This window comes from Ambystoma mexicanum, chromosome 4q (assembly GCF_040938575.1).
Source record: "Ambystoma mexicanum isolate Mex_15411 chromosome 4q, UKY_AmexF1_1, whole genome shotgun sequence".
NCBI classification, from domain to species: Eukaryota; Metazoa; Chordata; class Amphibia; order Caudata; family Ambystomatidae; genus Ambystoma; species Ambystoma mexicanum.
Window position 1 is genome coordinate 435,045,460 of NC_090928.1, and position 12,931 is coordinate 435,058,390.

The following is a 12,931-nucleotide window of genomic DNA, read 5'->3' on the forward strand; positions in this document are numbered from 1 at the left end:
TGTCAGTGGTAGAGCATAGGAGTGCTTTTCAAGAAGTTCCTGTTTCATAACCATATACCCTCTTCAATAGATCCTGTTAAAATGTATTTTTAAACCCAATGCACTGTAAGAAACAATAAGATATATCATCATTTCATATACAAAACAATGAACAATTGGGTTTAACTATGCTCTTAGCACAAAATCAACAAAATGCAGTAGAGAAACAGTTACGTTTTGCAGAATTTGTGCATTTGACAAACGTTTTTTTTCTATGTTCCAAGATCTACATGTGATACGAAATGTATGAATTCCTGCAATGGAAACCTCACTGTATTTTACAAAGGCAGAAAAAGGACATCTTTTGTACCCCTTATACTTATAAGGAGGGTTTGGTGGCTGAAAATGCATTGCTTTGATGGTGATTGCATGTTGCTTGCACTTTGTACATATTACTGAATTAATAAAGGTGAGCATTTAAGAACTGGGGGTATAGCTCATTGGTAGAGCATTTGACTGCAGATCAAGAGGTCCCTAGTTCAAATCTGGGTGCCCCCTTGTCCAACTGTTTTACCTGTAGAAATATTTTTTTAATTAAATAAATTGAAGGAAACATTTACAATCTTAGCATTTTATGTAATGAGCAACACATTTCTACATTTGAAATACTCCTGATCATCTCCTGAACTATAGGGTAAACACCATGAAACTGTTTAGGATTTCTTCGTATGATACAAGCTGTGTTTTACATTCACCCAAGTTCTACTGGTGATATTATCAGTTTGATAAACATTTGATGTATCAGTATCAATTGTTCATTGTTTTGTATATGAAATGATGATATATCCTATTGTTTCTTACAGTGCATTGGGTTGAAAAACATTTTAACAGGATCTATTTGCAGAGGGTATATGGTTATGAAACAGGGACTTCTTGAACTACACTCCTTTGCTCTACCACTGACATAAACCCTTGAATTTTGAAAACGTCCCTTTTTTAAAAAGGTGATAGAGTGGGTGACTGTATGGAACTTGTAGAACTAATGACATCAGTGCACTTCTGGTCAGCTGTACAAATTAATACATTTCATTAAAGGATAGTTCCAGGACTTTGTTTTTATTGTCCCTACGGTTCGGCCATGTGTTTTTAAGCATAAATCCGTAGATCGTAGAAAACTTTCCTATGGACCTTACCTGACTTTTCGTCCATTAACGCACTCGAAATCAGCCGCCATTTTGTGATAATCCTATCATTTCCCCCCATCGACCTGGCTCACCTGCGTTTGCGGCACTAAATCATATCCCCCGCCCCTGAAACAGACTTTATCAAAACATTCATATTCCCCGCCTCTATCCGTGACGTGACTGTGCTGCGTAGGCAAACGCGCCCAGGCGTCTTCTACGCGACTCCACACAGAACCCGGAAACCAACACAGATCAGCTGACAACACAGCGGGGCACAATTCGGAATATGAAACTGTACTTTTAAATCAAACCGCAAGATTGTAAATTTGGTAAAGTACATTTATTTGACATCAAATGTTTAGAGAATATTCAGCGATTTGCATTTTTATTTGCTCACGTTCCAAAAAGTTCATTTTGAGGCACGCGATGTTCCTTTGCTGTACACATGGTCTTAGATCATCTCACAATACAGCCCCTGAGCCTGACATCAGCAGACGCGTACCGCCCATTTCCCAACGCCAAAGCACGTTTCGTGTCAACAATCGCTGCGCCTCAGCTAATGAAGTGTAGACATGGAAATGGCAGGACGCCTCTTTCCTCAATAAGTATAAACACACCGTTTCACAACACACAGCAGCAGATTTTCGATTCCATTACTCTCTCTGTGTTACTTTGAGTATTCTGTGACTCGTTTCTGTGCTCTGGTCAGCTACCTTCGCCGCTTCTAGGCCTTGTGAACACCTGTACCATCTCTGTAAATTATTTTACTTTCTTTACCACACAATGGCTACAATAATGCCGTATATGTACGAGCCCGAGTACACCGAGGAGGAACTACTGGAAAGGCAAGCATGCGAAAACGATGGGGATTCGGACGGCAGTTGGGAGGACCAGTCAACGGATGAAGAGCCTGGACCATGTCACATGGACGGCGTCTCCACCTGGTGCACGTGCAATCGGTGCGAGCTAATGCCAACTGACGAGGAGAACTGCTGCTACCGTGAAAATTCCGGGTGCTTGGCCTACATTTCGGAAGGCGGGCCAAGTCTGCAATGCATCACCGAGCTGCCAGAGTTCAGGGAAGCCTGCCTCTCACGGACCGTGTTGAGGATGATGATGGTGCTTATGCACGAACTTCGCGGCACTGTTCGTCCGCGTAATCCGAGTAACGAGTAAGTATACTCTGGTTGTGATGTCAGTGATGCCACTACTATTTCATGGTCGTCTCCCACATATACAATTACATCTACATAGCATTCGAACGCATGTAAATTGGTTCCATATTGTGCATTTTCTAGATAGAATTTTTTTCAAAGCAGAATGACATTTTTTACCTGAATCGACATTGATAAGAAAGTTTTGTCATTTTAATACAGTTTGCATCTTTCTTTTTCACAGGTGGTACAGGCTGGTGGCCTATCGTTGCTTCACTTGGTGGCTTCACGGGAGGCTCGGACACCGCGTTCAGAGAGTAATACCTGCCTGTGCGGTACTTGCCATTAGACAACATTTCCCCAGCGACAGTGGACAATACCGCAGATTTTCCCTGGATGTGCTGCAACCGGAACTTTACAATGTGTAATGTTTATTATTTATGTTCAATTGAAATTAAGATCTAAAATTAAACCCAACATATATTTTAACAATGGTTGTTTTGATTTTTTAAATGAATCTAGTGTGTCTCCATCCCGGCCTTGCCTCCTCCCCCAAAAATACTTACCACACCACTTTGTTCAAGCGTTGGCAATAAAAGGCCGTTGGATTTTATTGATACAAAACATGGTTATATGTAAATAATCAATATGGTTGATCATAATAAATCATCCTTTCGGGCACCAGGTACAGAGATTACCCCCTCTGGCCCGTGCCGCCTTGCCACCACAGGCCAGCCTGCTGCTGACTAACTGCCTAGGCATCCAGGGTCTCCAGGGTGAACTGCACCCATATATTCTCCTGAAAGGGTGAGGTATTTATAAACTCACCCCCCTGCCTTCCATGTACTAGATCCTGCAGCCTGCCTCTTACATGCAGTTAGATGGCCTCTCCTTGGTGAGGCCCTGCGGCAAACGAGTCTTGTCTGCACGACCACCGCCCCAATCCACCCCCCGCCCTATCAAAGGCAGTTCGCACCGGGGTACTTGCGCTGGCAAGTGGAGCTGTCAGGGAGCGATAAAGGCCAAGAGGTGCCAAAGACCATGTACACTTCAAAGTGGTCTATAGAGCATGTGTTGTTGTTCCCATGTCTACCTCCAGACCCCGTGTCTCCTGCCAAGCATCCCCCCTCACGCTGGACGCCCCCCTGCAATCCACATAAGTGTGTCTCCATTCACGAGTCTTCCTGTGTCTTGTCTGCACGACCACCGCCCCAATCCACCCCCCGCCCTATCAAAGGCAGTTCGCACCGGGGTACTTCCGCTGGCAAGTGGAGCTGTCAGGGAGCGATAAAGGCCAAGAGGTGCCAAAGACCATGTACACTTCAAAGTGGTCTATAGAGCATGGGTTGGTGTTCCCATGTCTACCTCCAGACCCTGTGTCTCCTGCCAAGCATCCCCCCTCACGCTGGACGCCCCCCTGCAATCCACATAAGTGTGTCTCCATTCATGAGTCTTCCTGTGTCTTGTCTGCACGACCACCGCCCCAATCGACCCACCGCCCTATCAAAGGCAGTTCGCACCGGGGTACTTGCGCTGGCAAGTGGAGCTGTCAGGGAGCGATAAAGGCCAAGAGGTGCCAAAGACCATGTACACTTCAAAGTGGTCTATAGAGCAATGAAATGTATTAATTTGTACAGCTGACCAGAAGTGCACTGATGTCATTAGTTCTACAAGTTCCATACAGTCACCCACTCTATCACCTTTTTAAAAAAGGGCAGTTTTCAGCATTCAAGGGGTTAACTCAGTGGTAGAGCGTAGGAGTGTAGTTCAAGAAGTCCCTGTTTCATAACCATATACCCTCTTCAATAGATCCTGTTAAAATGTTTTTCAACCTAATGCACTGTAAGAAACAATAGGATATATCATCATTCCATATACAAAACAATTAACAATTGGATTTAACTATGCTCTTAGCACAAAATCAACAAACTGCAGTAGAGAAGCAGTTACATTTTGCAGAATTTGTGCATTTGACAAAAGTTTTTTTTTCCATGTTCCAAGATCTATATGTGATACGAAATGTATGAATTCGTGCAATGGAAACCTCACTGTATTTTACCAAGGCAGATAAAGGACATCCTTCGCACCCCATATACTTATAAGGAGGGTTTGGTGGCTGAAATTGCATTGCTTTGATGGTGATTGCATGTTGCTTGCACTTTGTACATATTACTGAATTAATAAAGGTGAACTTTTAAGAACTGTGGGTATAGTTCAGTGGTAGAGCATTTGACTGCTGATTAAGAGGTCCCTAGTTCAAATCTGGGTGCCCCCTTGTTCAACTGTTTTACCTGTAGAAATATTTTTTTTATTAAATAAATTGAAGAAAACATTTACAATCTTAGCATTTTATGTAATGAGCAACACATTTCTACATTTGAAATACTCCTGATCATCTCCTGAAACATAGGGTAAACACCATGAAACTGTTTAGGATTTCCTCATATGATACAAGCTGTGTTTTACATTCACCCAAGTTCTACTGGTGATATTATCAGTTTGAAATAGTCCATTGGAAGCTCATATGAATGTTATAAAACTGTGGTGGAAACCAATAATATGCCCTTAATGAAATGTATTAATTTGTACAGCTGACCAGAAGTGCACTGATGTCATTAGTTCTACAAGTTCCATATAGTCACCCACTCTATCACCTTTTTAAAAAAGGGCAGTTTTCAGCATTCAAGGGTTTATGTCAGTGGTAGAGCGTAGGAGTGCTTTTCAAGAAGTTCATGTTTCATAACCATATACCCTCTTCAATAGATCCTGTCAAAATGTTTTTCAACCCAATGCACTGTAAGAAACAATAGGATATATCATCATTCCATATACAAAACAATTAACAATTGGGTTTAACTATGCTCTTAGCACAAAATCAACAAACTGCAGTAGAGAAGCAGTTACATTTTGCAGAATTTGTGCATTTGACAAAAGTTTTTTTTCCATGTTCCAAGATCTATATGTGATACGAAATGTATGAATTCTTGCAATGGAAACCTCACTGTATTTTACCAAGGCAGATAAAGGACATCCTTCGCACCCCATATACTTATAAGGAGGGTTTGGTGGCTGAAAATGCATTGCTTTGATGGTGATTGCATGTTGCTTCCACTTTGTACATATTACTGAATAAATAAAGATGAACATTTCAGAAATGGGGGTATAGCTCAGGGGTAGAGCGTTTCACTGCAGATCAAAAGGTTCCTAGTTCAAATCTGGGTGCCCCCTTGTTCAACTGTTTTACCTGTAGAAATATTTTTTTAATTAAATAAATTGAAGTAAACATTTACAATCTTAGCATTTTATGTAATGAGCAACACATTTCTACATTTGAAATACTCCTGATCATCTCCTGAAACATAGGGTAAACACCATTAAGCTATTTAGGATTTCTTCATATGATACAAGCTGTGTTTTACATTCACCCAAGTTCTACTGGTGATATTATCAGTTTGAAATAGTCCAGTGGAAGCTCATATGAATGTTATAAAACTGTGTTGGAAACCAATAATATGCCCTTGTCAGAACTGGGGGTATAGCCCAGTGGTAGAGCAATTGACTGCAGATCAAGAGGTCCCTAGTTCAAATCTGGGTGCCCCCTTGTTCAACTATTTTACCTGTAGAAATATTTTTTTTTATTAAATAAATTGAAGAAAACATTTACAATCTTAGCATTTTATGTAATGAGCAACACATTTCTGCATTTGAAATACTCCTGATCATCACCTGAAACATAGGGTAAACACCATGAAACTGTTTAGGATTTCGTCATATGATACAAGCTGTGTTTTACATTCACCCAAATTCTACTGGTGATATTATCAGTTTGAAATAGTCCATTGGAAGCTCATATGAATGTTATAAAACTGTGGTGGAAACCAATAATATGCCCTTAATGAAATGTATTAATTTGTACAGCTGACCAGAAGTGCACTGATGTCATTAGTTCTACAAGTTCCATACAGTGATATGATATGATATGAAATGGTATTTGTAACGCGCCTATACACAGGTGTTTCAAGGCGCGACGAGGCAGGGAGGGGAGGAACAAGGGGAGACAAAACAAACGATCCTACTAGGCCAGGTGTCATTCAGATCGCGCAATGCAGGGGTGGGGGAGGGGTGAAAAGTGCAAGGGGAAGGGGAGGGGGGGAAGTGCAGTAAAGGTAAGTGGCGTAAGTAATAAATAAAAAAGGGCCAGCTAGTGGCAAGTGCAAGGTAAGTGCAGAACAAGTGCTGGGGAAGGGGGGGGGCTGTAGGGATACAGAGACAGTCCCGTAGTGCAGAGGGGTACAGTCACCCACTCTATCACCTTTTTAAAAAAGGGCAGTTTTCAGCATTCAAGGGTTTAACTCAGTGGTAGAGCGTAGGAATGCAGTTCAAGAAGTCCCTGTTTCATAACCATATACCCTCTTCAATGGATCCTGTTAAAATGTTTTTCAACCCAATGCACTGTAAGAAACAATAGGATATATCATCATTTCATATACAAAACAATGAACAATTGAGTTTAACTATGCTCTTAGCACAAAATCAACAAACTGCAGTAGAGAAGCAGTTACATTTTGCATAATGTGTGCATTTGACAAAAGATTTTTTTGCCATGTTCCAAGATCTACATGTGGTACGAAATGTATGAATTCTTGCAATGGAAACCTCACTGTATTTTACCAAGGCAGATAAAGGACATCTTGTGTACCCCTTATAGTTATAAGAAGGGTTTGGTGGCTGAAAATGCATTGTTTTGATGGTGATTGCATGTTGCTTCCACTTTGTACACATTACTGAATTAATATAGGTGAACATTTCGGAATTGGGGGTATAGCTCAGTGGTAGAGCATTTGATCTGCAGATGAAGAGGTCTCTAATTCAAATCTGGGTGCCCCCTTTGTCCAACTGTTTTACCTGTAGAAATATTTTTTTAATTAAATGAATTGAAGTAAACATTTACAATCTTAGCATTTTATGTAATGAGCAACACATTTCTACATTTGAAATACTCCTGATCATCACCTGAAACATAGGGTAAACACCATGAAACTGTTTAGGATTTCCTCGTATGATACAAGCTGTGTTTTACATTCACCCAAGTTCTACTGGTGATATTATCAGTTTGAAATAGTCCATTGGAAGCTCATATGAATGCTATAAAACTGTGGTGGAAACCAATCATATGCCCTTAATGAAATGTATTAATTTGTACAGCTGACCAGAAGTGCACTGATGTCATTAGTTCTACAAGTTCCATACAGACACCCACTCTATCACCTTTTTAAAAAAGGGCAGTTTTCAGCATTCAAGGGTTTAACTCAGTGGTAGAGCGTAGGAATGCAGTTCAAGAAGTCCCTGTTTCATAACCATATAACTTCTTCAATAGATGCTGTTAAAATGTTTTTCAACCCTATGCACTGTAAGAAACAATAAGATATATCATCATTTCATATACAAAACAATGAACAATTGGGTTTAACTATGCTCTTAACACAAAATCAACAAACTGCAGTAGAGAAGCAGTTACATTTTGCAGAATTTGTGCATTTGACAAAATATTTTTTTTCCATGTTCCAAGATCTACATGTGATACGAAATGTATGAATTCTTGCAATGGAAACCTCACCGTATTTTACCAAGGCAGATAAAGGACATCTTGTGTACCCCTTATACTTATAAGGAGGGTTTGGTGGCTGGAAATGCATTGCTTTGATGGTGATTGCATGTTGCTTCCACTTTGTACATATTACTGAATAAATAAAGGAGAACATATCAGAAATGGGGGTATAGCTCAGGGGTAGAGTATTTCACTGCAGATCAAAAGGTCTCTAGTTCAAATCTGGGTGCCCACTTGTCCAACTGTTTTACCTGTAGAAATATATTTTTAATTAAATAAATTGAAGTAAACATTTACAATCTTAGCATTGTATGTAATGAGCAACACATTTCTACATTTCAAATACTCCTGATCATCACCTGAAACATAGGGTAAACACCATTAAGCTGTTTAGGATTTCTTCATATGATACAAGCTGTGTTTTACATTCACACAAGTTCTACTGGTGATATGATCAGTTTGAAATAGTCCATTGGAAGCTCATATGAATGTTATAAAACTGTGGTGGAAACCAATAATATGCCCTTAATGAAATGTATTAATTTGTACAGCTGACCAGAAGTGCACTGATGTCATTAGTTCTACAAGTTCCATAGAGTCACCCACTCTATCACCTTTTTAAAAAAGGGCAGTTTTCAACATTCAAGGGTTTATGTCAGTGGTAGAGCGTAGGAGTGTAGTTCAAGAAGTCCCTGTTTCATAACCATATACCCTCTTCAATAGATCCTGTTAAAATGTTTTTCAACCCAATGCACTGTAAGAAACAATCGGATATATCATCATTTCATATACAAAACAATGAACAATTGGGTTTAACTATGCTCTTAGCACAAAATCAACAAACTGCAGTAGAGAAGCAGTTACATTTTGCAGAATTTGTGCATTTGACAAAATATTTTTTTTCCATGTTCCAAGATCTACATGTGATACGAAATGTATGAATTCTTGCAATGGAAACCTCACTGTATTTTAACAAGGCAGATAAAGGACATCCTTCGCACCCCTTATACTTATAAGGAGGGTTTGGTGGCTGAACATGCATTGCTTTGATGGTGATTGCATGCTGCTTCCACTTTGTACATATTACTGAATAAATAAAAGTGAACATTTCAGAAATGGGGGTGTAGCTCAGGGGTAGAGCATTTCACTGCAGATCAAAAGGTCCCTAGTCCAAATCTGGGTGCCCACTTGTGCAACTGTTTTACCTGTAGAAATATTTTTCAATTAAATAAATTGAAGTAAACATTTACAATCTTAGCATTTTATGTAATGAGCAACAGATTTCTACATTTCAAATACTCCTGATCATCACCTGAAACATAGGGTAAACACCATTAAGCTGTTTAGGATTTCTTCATATGATACAAGCTGTGTTTTACATTCACGCAAGTTCTACTGGTGATATGATCAGTTTCAAATAGTCCATTGGAAGCTCATATGAATGTTATAAAACTGTGGTGGAAACCAATAATATGCCCTTAATGAAATGTATTAATTTGTACAGCTGACCAGAAGTGCACTGATGTCATTAGTTCTACAAGTTCCATAGAGTCACCCACTCTATCACCTTTTTAAAAAAGGGCAGTTTTCAACATTCAAGGGTTTATGTCAGTGGTAGAGCGTAGGAGTGTAGTTCAAGAAGTCCCTGTTTCATAACCATATACCCTCTTCAATAGATCCTGTTAAAATGTTTTTCAACCCAATGCACTGTAAGAAACAATCGGATATATCATCATTTCATATACAAAACAATGAACAATTGGGTTTAACTATGCTCTTAGCAGAAAATCAACAAACTGCAGTAGAGAAGCAGTTACATTTTGCAGAATTTGTGCATTTGACAAAATATTTTTTTTCCATGTTCCAAGATCTACATGTGATACGAAATGTATGAATTCTTGCAATGGAAACCTCGCTGTATTTTACCAAGGCAGATAAAGGACATCCTTCGCACCCCTTATACTTATAAGGAGGGTTTGGTGGCTGAACATGCATTGCTTTGATGGTGATTGGATGCTGCTTCCACTTTGTACATATTACTGAATGAATGAAAGTGAACATTTCAGAAATGGGGGTGTAGCTCAGGGGTAGAGCATTTCACTGCAGATCAAAAGGTCCCTAGTCCAAATCTGGGTGCCCACTTGTGCAACTGTTTTACCTGTAGAAATCTTTTTCAATTAAATGAATTGAAGTAAACATTTACAATCTTAGCATTTTATGTAATGAGCAACACATTTCTACATGTGAAATACTCCTGATCATCACCTGAAACATAGGGTAAACACCATTAAGCTGTTTAGGATTTCTTCATATGATACAAGCTGTGTTTTACATTCACCCAAGTTCTACTGGTGATATGATTAGTTTAAATAGTCCATTGGAAGCTCATTTGAATGTTATAAAACTGTGGTGGAAACCAATAATATGCCCTTAATGAACTGTATTAATTTGTACAGCTGACCAGAAGTGCACTGATGTCATTAGTTCTACAAGTTCCATACAGTCACCCACTATATCACCTTTTTAAAAAAAAGGGCAGTTTTCAGCATTCAAGGGTTTAACTCAGTGTTAGAGCATAGGAGTGCAGTTCAAGAAGTCCCTGTATCATAACTATATACCCTCTTCAATAGATCCTGTTAACATTTTTTTCAACCCAATGCACTGTAAGAAACAAGAGGATATATCAACATTTCATATACAAAACAATGAACAATTGGTTTTAACTATGCTCTTAGCACAAAATCAACAAACTGCAGTAGAGAAGCAGTTACATTTTGCAGAATTTGTGCATTTGACAAAATATTTTTTTTCCATGTTCCAAGATCTACATGTGATACGAAATGTATGAATTCTTGCAATGGAAACTTCACTGTATTTTACCAAGGCAGATAAAGGACATCCTTTGCACCCCATATACTTATAAGGAGGGTTTGGTGGCTGAAAATGCATTGCTTTGATGGTGATTGCATGTTGCTTGCACTTTGTACATATTACTGAATTAATAAAGGTGAAAATTTCAGAACTGGGGGTATAGCTCAGTGGTAGAGCATTTGACTGCAGATCAAGAGGTCCCTAGTTCAAATCTGGGTGCCCCCTTGTTCAACTATTTTACCTGTAGAAATATTTTTATAAACAAATTGAAGAAATCATTTACAATCTTAGCATTTTATGTAATGAGCAACACATTTCTACATTTGAAATACTCCTGATCATCTCATGAAACATAGGGTAAACACCATGAAAATGTTTAGGATTTCTTCATATGATACAAGCTGCTTTTTACATTCACCCAAGTTCTACTGGTGATATTATCAGTTTGAAATAGTCCATTGGAAGCTCATATGAATGTTATAAAACTGTGGTGGAAACCAATAATATACCCTTAATGAAATGTATTAATTTGTACAGCTGACCAGAAGTGCACTGATGTCATTAGTTCTACAAGTTCCATACAGTCACCCAATCTATCACCTTTTTAAAAAAGAGGGCAGTTTTCAGCGTTCAAGGGTTTAACTCAGTGTTAGAGCATAGGAGTACAGTTCAAGAAGTCCCTGTTTCATAACTATATACCCTCTTCAATAGATCCTGTTAAAATATTTTTCAACCCAATGCACTGTAAGAAACAAAAGGATATATCAACATTTCATATACAAAACAATGAACAATTGGGTTTAACTATGCTCTTAGCACAAAATCAACAAACTGCAGTAGAGAAGCAGTTACATTTTGCAGAATTTGTGCATTTGACAAAATATTTTTTTTCCATGTTCCAAGATCTACATGTGATACGAAATGTATGAATTCTTGCAATGGAAACCTCACTGTATTTTAACAAGGCAGATAAAGGACATCCTTCGCACCCCTTATACTTATAAGGAGGGTTTGGTGGCTGAACATGCATTGCTTTGATGGTGATTGCATGCTGCTTCCACTTTGTACATATTACTGAATAAATAAAAGTGAACATTTCAGAAATGGGGGTGTAGCTCAGGGGTACAGCATTTCACTGCAGATCAAAAGGTCCCTAGTCCAAATCTGGGTGCCCACTTGTGCAACTGTTTTACCTGTAGAAATATTTTTCAATTAAATAAATTGAAGTAAACATTTACAATCTTAGCATTTTATGTAATGAGCAACACATTTCTACATTTCAAATACTCCTGATCATCACCTGCAACATAGGGTAAACACCATTAAGCTGTTTAGGATTTCTTCATATGATACAAGCTGTGTTTTACATTCACACAAGTTCTACTGGTGATATGATCAGTTTGAAATAGTCCATTGGAAGCTCATATGAATGTTATAAAACTGTGGTGGAAACCAATAATATGCCCTTAATGAAATGTATTAATTTGTACAGCTGACCAGAAGTGCACTGATGTCATTAGTTCTACAAGTTCCATAGAGTCACCCACTCTATCACCTTTTTAAAAAAGGGCAGTTTTCAACATTCAAGGGTTTATGTCAGTGGTAGAGCGTAGGAGTGTAGTTCAAGAAGTCCCTGTTTCATAACCATATACCCTCTTCAATAGATCCTGTTAAAATGTTTTTCAACCCAATGCACTGTAAGAAACAATCGGATATATCATCATTTCATATACAAAACAATGAACAATTGGGTTTAACTATGCTCTTAGCACAAAATCAACAAACTGCAGTAGAGAAGCAGTTACATTTTGCAGAATTTGTGCATTTGACAAAATATTTTTTTTCCATGTTCCAAGATCTACATGTGATACGAAATGTATGAATTCTTGCAATGGAAACCTCACTGTATTTTACCAAGGCAGATAAAGGACATCCTTCGCACCCCTTATACTTATAAGGAGGGTTTGGTGGCTGAACATGCATTGCTTTGATGGTGATTGGATGCTGCTTCCACTTTGTACATATTACTGAATGAATAAAAGTGAACATTTCAGAAATGGGGGTGTAGCTCAGGGGTAGAGCATTTCACTGCAGATCAAAAGGTCCCTAGTCCAAATCTGGGTGCCCACTTGTGC

At 38.7% G+C, this 12,931-nt stretch overlaps 3 non-coding genes across 3 annotated transcripts; all 3 read left to right on the plus strand.

Moving 5' to 3' along the window:
- The first annotated feature begins 465 nt into the window (after positions 1 to 465).
- TRNAC-GCA (transfer RNA cysteine (anticodon GCA)) lies at positions 466 to 537 on the plus strand. Its single transcript has one exon. It is a non-coding gene; the product is annotated as a tRNA-Cys (tRNA).
- A 3,983-nt stretch (positions 538 to 4,520) lies between these two features.
- TRNAS-GCU (transfer RNA serine (anticodon GCU)) lies at positions 4,521 to 4,592 on the plus strand. The gene has a single exon. It is a non-coding gene; the product is annotated as a tRNA-Ser (tRNA).
- Positions 4,593 to 10,949: 6,357 nt separating this feature from the next.
- On the plus strand, positions 10,950 to 11,021 carry TRNAC-GCA (transfer RNA cysteine (anticodon GCA)). Its single transcript has one exon. It is a non-coding gene; the product is annotated as a tRNA-Cys (tRNA).
- The last annotated feature ends 1,910 nt before the right edge of the window (positions 11,022 to 12,931 follow it).